The sequence below is a fragment of the Paralichthys olivaceus genome, chromosome 1 (genome assembly GCF_024713975.1).
Source record: "Paralichthys olivaceus isolate ysfri-2021 chromosome 1, ASM2471397v2, whole genome shotgun sequence".
Lineage (NCBI taxonomy): Eukaryota > Metazoa > Chordata > Actinopteri > Pleuronectiformes > Paralichthyidae > Paralichthys > Paralichthys olivaceus.
The window spans coordinates 31,831,583-31,847,500 of NC_091093.1; the positions used below are offsets into that span (position 1 = coordinate 31,831,583).

The 15,918-nt window shown below is 41.4% G+C and overlaps 1 protein-coding gene and 1 long non-coding RNA gene across 6 annotated transcripts in view; one reads left to right on the forward strand and one right to left on the reverse strand.

Moving 5' to 3' along the window:
* Window positions 1-4,028, reverse strand: part of c1qtnf4 (C1q and TNF related 4) — a 20,427-nt gene extending 16,399 nt beyond the window's left edge. For 3 of the 4 annotated variants that reach the window (XM_069528720.1, XM_069528707.1, XM_069528714.1), the window contains exon 1: window positions 3,824-4,028. The gene's annotated coding sequence lies outside the window, so the exon portion shown is untranslated. The remainder of the gene's footprint in view (window positions 1-3,823) is intronic. The other variant, XM_069528700.1, reaches the window with a different exon arrangement.
* On the forward strand, window positions 835-12,118 carry LOC138410856 (uncharacterized). Of its 2 annotated transcripts, XR_011243478.1 has the most exons (4): window positions 835-907; window positions 1,160-1,246; window positions 8,473-8,619; window positions 11,870-12,118. It is a non-coding gene; the product is annotated as an uncharacterized lncRNA (long non-coding RNA). The 2 variants fall into 2 exon arrangements; XR_011243477.1 differs by lacking the exon at window positions 11,870-12,118 and having other exon boundaries at window positions 8,473-8,835.
* Window positions 12,119-15,918: the final 3,800 nt, after the last annotated feature.

Consider the following 15,918-nt stretch of genomic DNA (forward strand, 5'->3'; position numbering starts at 1 on the left):
TTTGTTGTGTTACAATGGTACTAGCTGTCAGTCAGGCTCTGACTCCTGAGTAACTAACAAGTGATCTAATGTTGATGTAGAGTAAACTGTGAAAACACCAACACGAAGAGAAAAAGGGGGATTTCAATTTCAATTCATTTTTATTTTATTTGTATAGCACCAAATCGTAATATACATTATCTCAGGGCTTTTGACATAGAAGGTCACAACCTTAAAATCATATTTAGAGAGAGAGAGAGAGATAGGTGGGAGGGGTAGGTGAGAGAGAGACACCAAGAACAGTTGTGTAACCATCATGTTTCAGGTCTGATAGACTAGTTTGTTTTAATGGGTTAACAATAAGAGCCTAACCCAATAAGAGTGATAATTATAGATGTAAAGATGTTGTTGATTAATAATAATAATCAACCAACACCTGTGACAGGCACCTATTATATAGAGTAACCACGCCCAAATGCATAGGATGCTTTATCTGTCATGTCTCCTGTGTTTTTGGTCCTCTTGTATAAAAAGAGAGTTTTCATTTCAATTATGGACTGTGTTTTTTTTTAGGTTTGGAATTGTGTTTTAAGTTTTGCTCCCTTTGTCCCTCTCCTGTGTCCCACTATGTTCCTTCCTGTGTCTCATTTTGTGTCCCTCTCTGTGTCCCTCTGTGTTCATTTTGGTGTTCCACCCTCTGTTCATCTCTGTTTCCTGTTTTATTTTGTAGTCTCTGCTCCTTGTGTGTTTTCCCCCTGGACTTCCTGCCCTCGTCAGTCTCACCTGTTTGTCCTGTGCCACCTGTCTCCAGTTTCTCATTAGTTCAGTGTGTATTTAAGTCTTTGTGCTTCCCTATTTCTTTGTCAGTTCATTGTTGTGAGATGCCTTTCCATGTCCCTGTGTTGGTCACCACTCGTCGTTGTTTCCAGTAAGTGCTCTAGTGTTTCCTTGTGTCTCCCCTGTTTTTGCTTAAGAGCATTTTGGAGTTCACTGTTGTTTTTGATTTGGTTCTTATGCCCTGCTTTAATCATTAAAGGACACTTTTTGTTAAAACCCTTTGTTCTGCCTTTTGGGTCCACCTGCTCCCTTACCCTCTCCCCACAACACCTAACATTATCACCTTTTTTTTTTACATCCGTGAAGAAAGTTATGTTATGATCGGAAGTTGTTTTTTTTTCAGTCTCTTAGCAGCATAACACAAACTGGACAGATCGCCACGAAACTTGATGGAAGGCTTCAGTATGAGCTGGTGAACATCTGGATCAAGGTGTGGATTAAGGATTTTCTTTTCACTTTCTATAATATTGTGAGAGTTTGTTTAAGGGACTGTTGGACCTCGGCTGAGGTGTGAGCTCTATCAAGTGGTATTGTTGTGTGGACCATAATTTACTAAATGAACATCAGCTGTATGAAAAAGACTTGAAACCAGAGAATGAGCCATAAACTGCTCAGGAAAATGTTTACTGAGGTTATAAAGTGAGAAGTAGATTCATTTTCTCATAGGCTTCTATTGTAACAACCAGTGGAGTCGCCCCCTACTGGTCATTACACAGAAGATAGACACATGGGCTTCGCTTTCCAGAAATAGTCTGCTTTCAACAGTTCATGGTTTGAGCAAGTTGTTTTGGCTAAAACCAGCTGTGAGCATCACATCATCATCTGTAACATCTGGCATGAGATGGGTCAGAAAAGAGAGGGCACCGTGATTTATAAGTTCAATACTTTAGCTTGGCCATGGGAGAGTGTTAACAATTGACAAATGCATGATGAATGCTGAGGGTTTTTTCTCTTGGTGATTGGACAGGTGTAGGAAACAACTGAGAGTTTGTTTCAGTGGAATGAATTTATGTCTGAGGGATTTGCAGGAGAGAGATTTGCGCAGCAACAGAGATAATCAGACGATGGCACTAGAAACTCCAAGACGTTGTCTGCTGCAGAACTGTCACTGTTTCTCTGTTAACGGTTTATATTTTATCACTTGTTGAGAGCAGATATTTAATCCAAATCCGAAAGTGTGGAGTTAATGTTTGAATCATCTGAATACATCTCTCTTTCTTCTGTAATTCTCAATTCATAATTTTGTTATCCCTCAACCCACTGCCCAACAACACACTCACCAGCAGCCGCTGAATAATCACACATTATTGGTCACATTGAGTTTCTGTTTGTAATGCATGTTTTCGAATGGAAATCTCGGAACTAATCGCTCACTGTGCGTGTGTGCGCGCGTGTGTTCTATAAAAACAAATGTTTTAATTAACTCTAACAGTGAAACTTACATCAGAAGAATGTCCTCAGGGAAAAGTCCCACTTGCAAACAGACTAAAGCTTTTCCCAGGTGAAACTATAAAAAAAACAAAAAAAAAAACAGACTGAATAACTGACGCATTTTATTCACTCTTGGATAAAATGTAAATAAAACTGTTGAGGATCTGTGGTCTAAAATATTGAGTAGGTTTGCTGCTCTGTCATTTCTTCTCACATTCTTTCACCTGCATCTCTTAAATCTTTACTCAAAGGAAATGGTGCTTTGAATATTAAACAGTGTGAAATGTTTGGATCTTGTGATTTGTGGTCACATGCAGCATGTTGTCTAACAAACAAGTTGTGATGGTTATTTGCACAAAATTAACAAGACAAGCTCTTCCTGATTTGAACCTTTTATTTGGCAACAATGTTAACTGCTGCACCACTGTGCCCCCCCATTTGAAATCATCTAACTGGAATCCTAACAGAAGACAGCTTGTTCCTCAAAGCAGCAAACCTTTCTGAACCATCTCCCAACCCTACAAATGGTGGAGTTTTGGTGGATTATTCCTTTAACTGTCATCAAAGTGTGTGAGTGTGAGAGAGATATTGTGCAATTGAGACAAGGTGTAACTGCTGGTTTCTTAGGTTTGCTTTGTCTATTCAATATAAAAGGACAGAGGCAGTTTACAGACTCTGTTAATAACACAAGCGTAGCCCTTACAAATATTTTGCACACACACTGAGTCGGATGATGAATGTGTAGCCTGCAGCAGCTGTGTGTGACACTGATGTGGATTAAGATATTGTAGACAGAAGGAGTCAATCGGCTCAGTGTAGAAATCCAGTCAAAAGATAAGAGAGGTCTCATCGCCTCGTTCTCATTCACAGCCTCCTTCTGCCACAAGCTCACTGGTATCTCCGGTATCTCCGACACAGATAATGACACAGGATATCCACTCACACTGCCTCACTGCAACCTGCTGTGGCAAGATGTTACAAACAAGACAAAGCAAGTGTGGCTCAACTGAACATATAAAAGATGCAGAGCATCCCTCATGTATCAGTCCATCCGCCACATATAATATTAACACTCTGTGATTACAGTATTCCTCCCTCTGTCTCTGCTGAGGTATCGCTGTTGCTGGAGATCAGTGCAGATAAATAATGCATACTGCTCAGACGTGGCACGACTGCTGAACACACACAGACAGTATAGTGCTTTCCCCCACCAGCCTGCACACAGCATGCAACACTTAAGGAAAGCATCCATTAATATTACAGCAAAATTTATCAACCCATCTGTATTCAGAGTTCATTCTGGAAATGATACTCTCACACTGGGATGAAATAGAAGAGAGCAAATCACATTCTGGACTCTTGTTGATGATGACATTCAACCATCAGGAGCCATCACTGTCTCTGCTGATGCTCCGCTGCTCACGCCGCATTCCTGCACACTCCTAACTGAGGCTGCGACTGAACACCAAGTTGATTGCTCTCACACACCATTGATCTCCATGCTCCAATGACACATTCAAATTACACCTCAACAAAATCCACAAAAGACAAAAACGGTGAAGAAGAGTTTTCTCACCTGTATATGTGTTATCTCCTGTTCTGTCTGCGTGTGAAGCACAGAGCTGAAACTTCACCAGTGCTGATGGAACAATCTCTCTCTCTCTCTCTCTCTCTCTAACTGCTCGCCCTTCTCGCTCGCCCTCCTTGCTCTTTTTTCCCCGTCACTCGCTGTTTTTTCTCCATCTTCCTCTTTCTCTCTCCTTCACTGCCCTTCCTCAACCTGCTGCTATCTGGGAAGAGCAACCCCTCCCCCTTCATTATCTACACACAGATTATGTTTATATACACAGTAAATATGAGGTTTATATGCGCACACACCCACACATAAAAATAAATAAATATATATATATATGTTTTAGAGGTGCACTGTCTGCCACCACAGTGACGCTGTTGGGGAGATGCACTCAGATATGATGCTCTGTTAATCTAAATCCTATTGTGTGTGTGGGGGGGGTTGTGTTTGTCACTGTGGTGTGTAAATGTTCACAGATAAATAGCAGGGGAGGAGGAGCTGTGCCATAATAAGCGTTGGGCTTCGATGTGTGGCGACAGGCTGCCAACTTCCTCTCTCCTGCTCGTTGTTGGGGCTCATTATCTCACTTCTGGGAGGAGGGGACAGCGCAGGAGGGTAGTGATGGTCTAGGAGTGGGGGGGTGAAGAGACAGAGGGAGAATACATGCAATGATCTCAAATTGAAATTCATCCTACTCCGTCTCCCTTTATAATCTTATGCAAATTCCACAGTCTGTTGCTTGCTCATATTTTAATGAGCACTTGACTAAATCCCTCCTGCGCTTTTGCTTTTCTTGGCCAGCATTTGGCAGACTGCCACGCTCTGTTGCATCTGAGCAACCCGGATGCTTCTCGGCAAACTGGCACGCTCTTTGTGTTTTGGCCAAAACACAGAAATAGAATTAACAGAGTGTGCAGGACGGCCACGCGATGAGGCTAAACACATCTACTTTCATGCTGGCAACATGCGTGTGTGCTCTGACCAAAAGGAGGTAATGGGCTGTGAAGCCACCAGAGTTCAGGACACATAAGCTGCTTTCAGACATGCACTGAACTCTGCAGCTCCTCCGTATTTTCTCTGGAGGAGGTGCATGTGTGCAAATGTCAGAGTGAGACTCAGTTTCTCTTTCTCCTCCTGATCTCCTGTATAAAGAATAAATCCACTGTGAACACAGCAGAGGATCCTCCACTGATTCACTGTGAGTGAGTGGGGGGGTGATGGACCTCTAACGTGACAGACGCAAGCATGTAAAAACTAAAACAAATGTAATGTAAAAAAGATCACATGATCTCCGCAGCAGAGTTAATACGTTGGTTCTTGTCTCTGTCTGCTCCACCTCTCACCTGAAGAATGAAGAGGATTTGATGCTGTTCTGAACGAGTCTGTGCAGAAAACCTGCTGCTGTGTTGTTGTACATAAACTCTGTAGGCAATACTCCAGAATCTACCTGAGGGTCATGTCCGAAAACGGCTATAGACAGTATGTTAACACTGACCTACTTGTGTGTATTTGTAAAAAAACAATTCATATTATTGTTATCATATCAACTGTTGCTACAATCATATCTATAAATATCACTCTTGTTTTTGTCAGAGCTGAAACCTGATGGTTACACAATTGCTCCTGGTCTCTCTCTCCTCCCTCCTCCCTCTTTCTCTGTCTCTCCTCTCCCATCTCTCTCTTTCTCTCTTTTCTCTGTCTCTCCTCCCCCATCTCTCTCTCTCTCTCTTCTATCTCTCTCTGTCTCTCTATCTCTCTCCCTGTCTCTCCTCTCCCATCTCTCTCTTTCTCTCTTTTCTCTGTCTCTCCTCCCCATCTCTCTCTCTCTCTTCTATCTCTCTCTGCCTCTCTATCTCTCTCCCTGTCTCTCCTCTCCCATTTCTCTCTTTCTCTCTTCTCTCTCTCTGTGTCTCTCCTCCCCCGTCTCTCTATCTCTCTCCTCTCTCTTCACCATTTTTCTCTGCTCACCAACCGGTCGAGTCAGATGTCATCCACATTGAGTTTGGTTCTTTCTTCCAGTTAATGAGTCATCAGAGCTGCTCATTGTGGGAACTGTTGGGTTTCTCTATAAGTTTCAAGGTCTCAACCTTACATGTAAAGAGCCTTGGGATAATGTATATCATGATTTTGCACTATATTAATAAAATTGAATTGAATTTAACCTTTGTCAAATTGATGGAACAAACAGAAATGTCACATTTCCATTTCCCCTAGCGTGGTTCAGTACTTTAACTTCAGCTCCCTCATTGGATGGTGAAGGGCTTCATATCACCTGAGATGGGTTTGGGTGGACATTGCTTGTACTGTATTAGGAACTAAAACATCTGTGTATTTGCTGACCAAAACCTGCTTTGACAAACTCTACATTTTCCCAATTTCTTAGATGAATCATTCTAAAATAAGACAGGAGCTAAATCATCAACCCTTCACCCTCATGGACATATGATTTCTGCCATCTGTCACTTCCAGCAGGTGTTCTTCATCCTACTCCGCAGCCAACAGGACACACTCGGCTAATGACCCATCCCAGCTCTCACTTAATAATGAGAGACGATGGAAAACTGCTTCCAGAGTCCCGATCTTCTTCTCTTGCCATTTTCTTTCCATGTCCTGATCACTGTCAGTTTGTAATTCACCCTGTTTTCTTGGTGATGAATCCCTCCACCTACTTGGGATCAGTCAGTTAACCTACAGCTAGTATATATTTGCTAAAGAGAGATGAACAGCACCAATGCTCATTCTCTGTATCTGTGAGTGTGGGAAAATGAGAGCTTATGCTTTTGTTGCTGTTGGTGAGAGAATGTAAGAGTCATCTTTGCTACCATCAATTAGTGAGAAAAGCATCTGCTGCAACCGCTATTTCCAAAAACGTAATTTAAAAAAATTGAAATGAAATTTCAGTTCTATTCGTCTCTTGTAATTTTTAGGAGTGGATACAAGCAGATGCAGGAATATTTCATCATAAACAGAAATCTATCCACATATCTATTTATTCTGCAGCAGACCGTTTGGTTGGTTGGTAGTTAGTTAGTTAGTTGGTTATGTTAGTAAGTCACTCAGTTAGTTAGTTAGTTAGTTATGTTTAGGGTTCAGAGAGATTTGCTCCAGGTTGCAGGAGGCTCTGTCACTGTGAGCTGCCCTAGTTTCATCATTAGCTCTGTTTTTACAGAGCGGCCTGGGAAACTAAATATAGCAGCACAGTGGGCTCAGCTGAAAGAACAAAACCTTTGCTTGTTGTTGTTGTTGCTGCTGCTGATGATGCATGAGTCAGGATCAGGAACAATGCTTTCCTCAACTTCAAGTTACTTTGGTGTTAGGGGTTAAATTCTTTCAATCTTATCAACACTTCCGTGTCAACTGGCTGTGTCTTAAAAGAGAAGTTCGGTTTTTTTCAACCTGGTCCTTATTTCCAGCATATGGTATGTAGATCTACTCACCCATTAAGGTTTGGAGTAACTTGAAGTGTGAGTCCAAGTTGCTTTGTTTACATCCCGGGCTTTCACTGGGGTGACATCACCGAGGCGTGCAGCCGCAGATCAGCTGACGATCAGCTGTGTTTGTTTACATGGAGTTTGCTGCTGCTAGTTTTGCGCAACATGGCAGAATACTTATCAGGTGCTTTACAGTACAGAATTTTTTTAAAGCAGCTGTGTCCTGGTGCTCGGGCGCATTTTCCAATCTGAAACACAGATAGCAGCACGAATCTCTGAGTGGATGTCTGCACACTACCAAAATTAAGACTGAACTACTTTTCCCTCTAGGGAAAGGCTCTCCCACCCAGGTAATGAATTAATGGGGTAATGAAGCTTGTTTTACTAGCTTCAATTTACTTGAACAACACTTGAACATACATCAATGTGAAGTTTATTCACAAGTCATGAATAAAGTCAAAATTGAGCTGCAGCAGCGCCAACATGTGAAAGAGAGGAGTCATTAAAACATTGATATTCAATATTCACATGGAACATGCAATCTGCTGTTTAGCATATCTCCTGCAGTATTCTAAAATGCCCGCATTTAAATTATGAGCAGGTCACGTGCGCAGGCTCGTCCAGAGAAACATGTTTTGAGCCTCCAAAGAGTTTCTGATAGATGATGAATTTTAGACACAGGATGCAGAGAAACAGTTTTCAAATAGTTTTTTTTTTTTTTTCATGTGTTAACACCCTCCACTCCTCCTGTCAATCAATCAAATTTTATTTGTGTAGCCTAAAGTCAGAAATCACAATTTGTCTCATATGGTGTATGTCCTACTTATTTTATATTAAGTTTGTGTCTGTTCATTCACCTCAAAGAGAGGTTGCTGTGGTGGTGTGAACACAAATCTCTCTCTCTCTCACTCACTCAGGTGGTAGTCACTGCTGACATGACCATCTTAATCTGTTTCTGCCCTCAGGCCTCTATTCCAGAGCTGATTCAATTTGCTTCCATCAAAATGCAATTTCTCTGCCTCCCCAACGCAGCTCTTCCTTTCTCCTTCTCCCCTCCCTCAATCCTTTCCTTTCTCTTCTTGAACCTCCTTCCTGTCTTCTTACACACCCTCACTGTTTCTCTCTCTTCTCTTGCTGCCGTTTACATCCTGCCTCTCGCCTCGTCTCATGTTCCTGCCCCCCTTTCTTTTCATCCCTCAGACATTTTTCTCTTCTTTGCAGGTTGGATAGTGATATTTCCCTGGGGTTCCCAGCCAGGCCAGCATGTATTGTTTCCCCCTGGATGATCAGGCTGCAGTTGGAGGGGAGACGGGTGAAGGCGGCAAATGTATCCCCTGGCAGGCCACTAGATGCTCTCACATCACAGAGGTGAATGATGAATCACAAAAAACAACATATGAGGGTTTCATGGCCTGGAGGCTCTTTTTGGCTCTGCGCTGTTGCATGCCTGGAAGAGGTTGTGCTGACAGCTTCATAAAAGAGATTGATATGCATGTAGAAGGGTTTCAAATGGGACAGCTCCTGCCACCATACACTTTCAGAAATGAAGATGAATACATTGTGAATAGAGAAGAAATAAATAAAACACAGAACAGAATAATACTATTGGCTGTTCACTCAATCTGTGTATGGGCAGCAGCATCTAATTCAAAGTCAGAACACTTAGAACATAACTCACCAATAGGCAGAACACGGTACAGAGCTGGACCCTGACACTGTTCTATACGGACCTGGACCTGTAAGTAGATTTTGACGGACCATTTCTATTTGAAGTGTGCCTCGTTACTCAGCCAATCAAATAATTTATTCAGAGCAACGTTGTGAGTGAAGTGAGTGGGTGTGTTTGTCAAAATAAAAACACACATGCAGCCAGGGTCAGGGAAACAGACATGACTCTACAATGAGGAAAATAGAAAAAACAGAGCTTTTAATCCAGAATGGATGGACTCGTAAATGTTCATACTTTCCACAGGAAGTTCAAAACCAGTTTGCCTCTTATGCTCCCAGACTGTGGCCATTATCTAAAGTGACAATATGAAGCGTCACTGAGGCAAAGCACAAATCTTTAATAGCGTTCATACCCGTTCCACCAGAATCCTGACAAAATCATTCGCTGCCAATAAATGTTCCCTTAAAGCTGCATGAATTTTGGGACAACATAAAAAACCTTTGACTGACTAAGGAAAAGAGTTGTTTGAAAAAAATCAATCAAATCCCCATTTGAAAATCAACAGCCACAAGATTAACATAAATATTAACCCAGGATGTGCTAGAGCACCATGTGTAGGCTTAGCTGTTGATGAGTCAACTCTGTCTGACAATGTTCAGTTGTTAGTTTATGTAAGCTTCTTAAAAAAGGAGAAGAAAGAGTTCTGGCTTCCCAGAACTCTTCACTAAACTCTAACCCTAACCCTTCATCTGTTGGGTGTTAAATCCATTCCTACCACTACAAGACGAGTGCACATCTACCTAGCTATGCAGAAGATGTTAGTGAAGAGGGGAATAGAGATAATAACCATAGATGGACCTGCCATGGTGGAGAGAGAGAGGAGCTGTGGCAAGAATGAAAGAAGACAATCCTGAGCTCATCTCTTACCATTGCTTTATTCATCCCATAGTCCTGTGCTCCGCCCTGTCAGATGAGTACACAATGACGACGATGATAAACCTTCTCTGTGCATAAAACTCTGGTTTTTATATTTTACAGTTTAAGCAAACATTTTATTTTAAATAAACTATAAACTAAAATAAAACACAAATGCATTCAAATAAATATAAATTGAATTAAGAAAAACATTATTTTAAAATATAAAATGAAATGCATAATGAATAAACTCAGCTTATAACTCAAACCAGCTCATCTTACAATCATACCACAGTTGAAGTCACAGTTTATCAACATTCTTATGTTTGGTTTCAACTGTTAATTACTTTTGATATTAAAGGGCATTTCACATCAGCTACATTTTTCTCCAAGACTAAACTACCACACAGATATTGCTAATGGCTCATAGCATTCAGTGACACCCTCTGCAACAACCTGCTCCCACTGGAGTGAGAAATAGCTGCAGTGTGTCAAGACAGAAGGGAAATTAAGAGCCAGGAATAGCTGTTGTAAGCAGTCAACCACCTTAGAAATCCTTTCCCTCACTGCTGGATTTTCACAACAATTTGACAGGATAGGAGTGGATGTGTGTTTTCATGAAAAAACGTCTTAAACTTTGATGAAATCCAATATGTGTTTGGAAATTATTTTATGAAAACACAGAATATAAACAGATTCTCCTGAAGTGACCTGCTTGACCTACCCAGGGCTATTCTGTGATTAAGCTGTTTACAGAGAAGTTCAGATATTCTCCGGAAATGATCTACAGGTTCTGTATGTGAGAACAAATCTCTGAGCCAGTGTCTCTGGACATTTTCTGGAACTTTTCCTGCAGCTTCCATGTGAGAAAACAGAGTGAGCGAGTGGGTGTGTTGATGATGTTTCTATCAGGTGATGGACGTGATGTTTCAGCACAGAATGAGACATATCCAACCAGTATGTTTCTCCCTTGTTTGCATTGTTAGCAAACAAACTTCAACTTCTTGATAAAGACACTGGCCCAGATTTAGTCAAGAGCAGCAATGTACAATGTGAGCAATCAGGTCAGACAATTCGCTTTCCATCTCAGTTAATAATCGCACAGTTCGAGGTGGAATTTATCAACATACATTTATATAACCACACAGTGCATGTCCAGCTTAAGTGATATCCAAAATAGACCTCCACCAAGAATTTGACCATACAGATGTTTTAAATGAAAGTCATTCAGTGGGAGATAAAACCTCACATGCCTCACATGTGTCTGTACCAAACACTTTGTTTAAAACCGAGCCCTTACTCTCATTCAAATGGAATTGAGTATTTTCAAAGACAAAGGACATTTTTTCCAACAACATACAATCGTGTTGAAACACGTGTTGGTTTTTCCGTTGCTGTAGTAACCTTTACAGCACATTGCTTTCCTGATCGCCTGCATTCTGCTCCATCGCACTGATCAGAGCTGTCAGGAGGATCTAAAGCTGTTGAGCCTCAACTATCGAGTGGCTGGTCATCTGGACTCTCTACTCTCTGGCACCTAAATTGAGCTTCACACATGCACAAATAAAGACAAAAACACATACTACTGGCAGGGAATCCTGATTAAAGAGTGAATCACCACTAATTCATCAGAGAAATCATTGTGGCGCTGCATGACTGGCCACACCTCGCTTAAAGGAATGTCAAAGCAGGTGTTTATGGAATATGGGAAATCATACTCTAAGCCATGTCTAATAATGGTAATGATAATTATATCAAGTTGTGAAAGACACTGATTTCTGTATGTATTTTATTATGATTATTATCAACAATAATACTTATTATTCATTGATAATTATTTGAATTTTTGCTGCTATTATTAATAACATCCTTACACTTTTATTGTTTTCATTATAACTAGTCAGAGCTGAAACCAAGTGTTCCTGGTCTCTCTCCCCCTCTCCTCCCCCTCCCCACTATCTCTATCTCCCCTCTTTTTCACCTGTCTCTCCTCTCCTTCCCATTTTTCTCTGTATCACCAACCGGTCGATGCAGATCATGTCTCCACACTGACTCTGGTTCTTTCTTCCAGTTAGTGAGGAATGTTTTTCTCTCTCAGTCATCAGAGCTGCTTATTGTGGGAACTGTTGTTTGGATCTTTGGAGACCCTGCGAGATAAACATTCGTATTTAAACTTTTGAGTTAAGGTCAAGTAAATATCAAAAAATGCTTGTGAGGAGTTGTTGTAAATTTACAATTCTGAATGATCTATTGTCTGAAAAACAAATGTTACCACAAATAAAGTACAAGAGTTTGGAAGCTGATTACAGATCACCTGTAGCACAACAGTCAGTCCTGATGCTCTATTACAGCTTCTGGCTCTCTGCTCTCCCTCTGTTACTTCATCACTGCACTGAATACAGGCCTACAATAGAGCCAGATATGAGACCAGAGTGTTTGGTTGGCAATATATGCCATACATCAGCATAATCCAAAGGCTGCAGGCAGATCTCCTCGCTCCTTTGAGTCCAATTATAAAGTGTGTGTTGTGTGAGCAGACGGGCTGTGTCGCAGATAAAGCCTGAGATCCAGCAGCCTCCCTTCCTCAATCTGACACCCACACACTTTCATATATACCCAGCTATAGAAACACATAGGTGCACACACACACACGTACACAGATTTGTTCAAATGTAATGATGCATATCATGCCACTGCATTGTTCTTTAATCTTGCGCATTTACCATAAAAAAATTAATTAGCAAGTAGAATTTATTTAATGGTGCGAATAAAAACAAAAATTCACCACCTCACACATTTACTCATGTACATGTTTTTTTCATTCAAAGATTCACCCAACTTCTGCAAAATACATGTATATACCACTAATTTGATTTGCCTGGATCTTGTTGACTTCAAACAATCAAAAAAGCAGAAAAAAACAAGGATTCACGTATAAACACTGTGTTATCTGAGTCAGTCATCAACAGGACATTACCTGTCTGGACCTTTCAAAACCTTTACAAATCACCACTCCAAAACACAGTTTTCTGATCAGACATAGTTATTGATAAGATTTGGTCTGATCCACAATCAAAACAACCTGGTTAGTATTTGGGAACAATTGTGGCCTTGTTTGAAGGAAACTAACCCTCCTCTGATGAAAGCCTGCCCCCTAGAATTCACTCCTCCATGCAACTCAACTGCAGCAGCAAATTCATTCTGTAAAAAATAAATCTAAACAATTTTCTTTGAAAACGAATAATTTCAGAAAATCTTAAGAAGTTCGAGCATGATCAGAATTAGATTTAATCAAATTTGTGTCCTGAACCACATGCAACAGAAAACTGGTGCAGTCCTTGTTCTAAACCTTTCTGTTTAAAATGGGATAACTCTAAAAGTACTGTTTTTGTGATCAACATTGTACGTTGATGTGTCCCAGCCACAGCTGCTACAGAACAGTGGTCACCTTTTGAAAGCTTAATCATATCACATGAGAGACACAGATGGACAGAGATTTCTGGATAGATAATGGAATGAGTGATTGGTATTGTGCTGTGGTTCTCGAGAAAATACACATCCAAGCAATTAAGTTATAAACAAATAATTAATTTACAGCAAACATTTTGCTAGGGCAGATTATGCAAAACGAATATACATAAATTCCCAAAAATATGAGAGTGAACTATTTTTTCAACACAGTAAGAGACCATAAAAATCCTCAAAACAGAGCTGCATGTTTTCTTTGAAATTAAGTTTTTGTGGAAAGAGGCAGATACTGTGTTGATGTCAATGTATGAGCAGATAAAAATGTCAAAAAAGGTTGTGGGTTGGAAACCACAGCAAGTGAAAAGGAAAACAATTTTGCCTTTTTAAAAAAAAATCTCATCGTTATGGTGTAATTTTTTCCCAGCTCAGCAATGAGTGGCCCCTTGGAGTGTTTTAAGCCATAGATCAGAGTCTGTAATGACACCCAGTGGGAGAGGATATTGCTTAATGTCAAGGACCTTCTCTCTCTCAGATGCACTCCTGCATGTCCCCCTGCCTCCTCACCTTCCCACATCACTTTGATATACTTTTTACTTGTTAGTCTGTCCTTCTTTCTTAAACAAAATTTTGAATTTTAAATCTTATACATTAACTGTTAACAGTTTAAAATATATAACATTTATACAACAAAATCCCTTACAAAAAACTAGCCCAACTTAATTTATAATCTATAATACTTAACTAGCTTCCTGACATCCAAAAGAAAATACAGGGGTCCTACCTGCCTACCTAAACAAAAAAAGAATTAAAGAGTTACAAAAATAAAGTATTCTCACCCCTACAATTATCAGGACTGCTCAGAATATCATTCAAATGTAAATAGTGATGACACAACAATTCAGGTCAGACAGGTTTCAGAAAGGAAGGCACGGTCGTGTTGGAAGCCAGGAAAAAGGCATTGGCAGGTGACTTTTTAAAGCCAACTCCATCAGCATATCCTCCAATCACCAACCGGAACTGACACTCAGACACAGGAAATACACAGAGCAGGGGAACAGCACATACCTCCGGGCAGGGAGGGAGACACATAAACACACACACACACACACACACACACACACACACACACACACACACACACACACACACACACATACATACAATATGACTCAGAGTCATAACATGAGGTTCAATCCCAGACACCAAAACTCTTCTCTCACTGTGAACCTCTATCTTCAGTACTGTCGTCCACCAATCACGTGTGCACGACATCTGTGCTCTCCAGTGTCTGACTATATGATATGCCCCCCCCCCCCCTTTCATTTCATCCATCACACCCATTGTCTGTCAATCCACTTCTCCATCTTTTCCATTCCCTTGTGAGGCCAATCCCATTTACACCGTAGAAGAGGGAAATGCCTCTGAGAAGTGCATGTTTCTGTGTATGTGTGTGTGTGTGTGTGTGTGTGAAAGTGCGATATGGAGACAGTCAACCAGAGAGTGAGATAGGGTTAGGGGGTTAGGGTGTTAGGGTTTTAGGGGGTTAGGGTTTTAGGGGGTTAGGGGGTTAGGGTTAGGGGGTTAGAGGGTTAGGGGGTTAGAGGGTTAGGGGGTTAGGGGGTTAGGGTTAGGGTTAAGGGTTAGGGTTAGGGTTAGGATAAGGGGTAAAAGCACATAGGAGGAGATATTCTTGAATAACTTTTTTTGTGAAGGTCGGAGCGACTTGGAAAGTGGTTCCGTCTGCACTAATTTGGGTCCTGCGGATCGATTGGTGCCATCCCCGAGCTTCTCCGACCTTCGGAAGGGGTCGAACGAGGAAATTCCCCGAAATCTGAGGAGATATTCTTGAATAACTTTTGTTGTGAAGGTCGGAGCGACTTGCAAGTAGGCTCTATCCCCACTAATTTGGGAGCTCGTAGGACCTTCGGAAGGGCAAATGGCCAAAGTGGGCGTGGTGAAGGCTAGGGATAAGGGATAAGAGCACATAGGAGAAGGAGATATTCTTGAATAACTTTTGTTGTGAAGGTCGGAGCGACTTGCAAGTAGGCTCTATCCCCACTAATTTGGGCATTGCGCATCGATTGGTACCATCCTTGAGCATCTCCGAGCTTCTGAAGGGGTCGAACGACGAAATGGTAGGGTTAGGGTAAGGGGGGTTAGGGTTAGGGTTAGGGGGGTTAGGGTTAGGGTTAGGGGGGTTAGGGGGGTTAGGGTTAAGGGGGTTAGGGGGTTAGGGTTAAGGGGGTTAGGGGGGTTAAGGGGGTTAGGGTTAGGGTTAGGGGTTAGGGTTAGGGTTAAGGGTTAAGGCTTAGGATAAGGGATGAAAGCACATAGGAGAAGGACATATTCTTGAATAACTTTTTTTGTGAAGGTCAGAGCGACTTAGAAAGTGGTTCGGTCTGGACTAATTTGGGTCCTGCGGATCGATTGGTGCCATCCCCGAGCTTCTCCGACCTTCGGAAGGGGTCGAACAACGAAATTCCCCGAAATCTGAGGAGATATTCTTGAATAACATTTTTTGTGAAGGTCGGAGCGACTTGCAAGTTGGCTCTACCCCCACTAATTCGGGTATTGCGCATCGATTGGTACCATCCCCGAGCTCGTAGGACCTAACC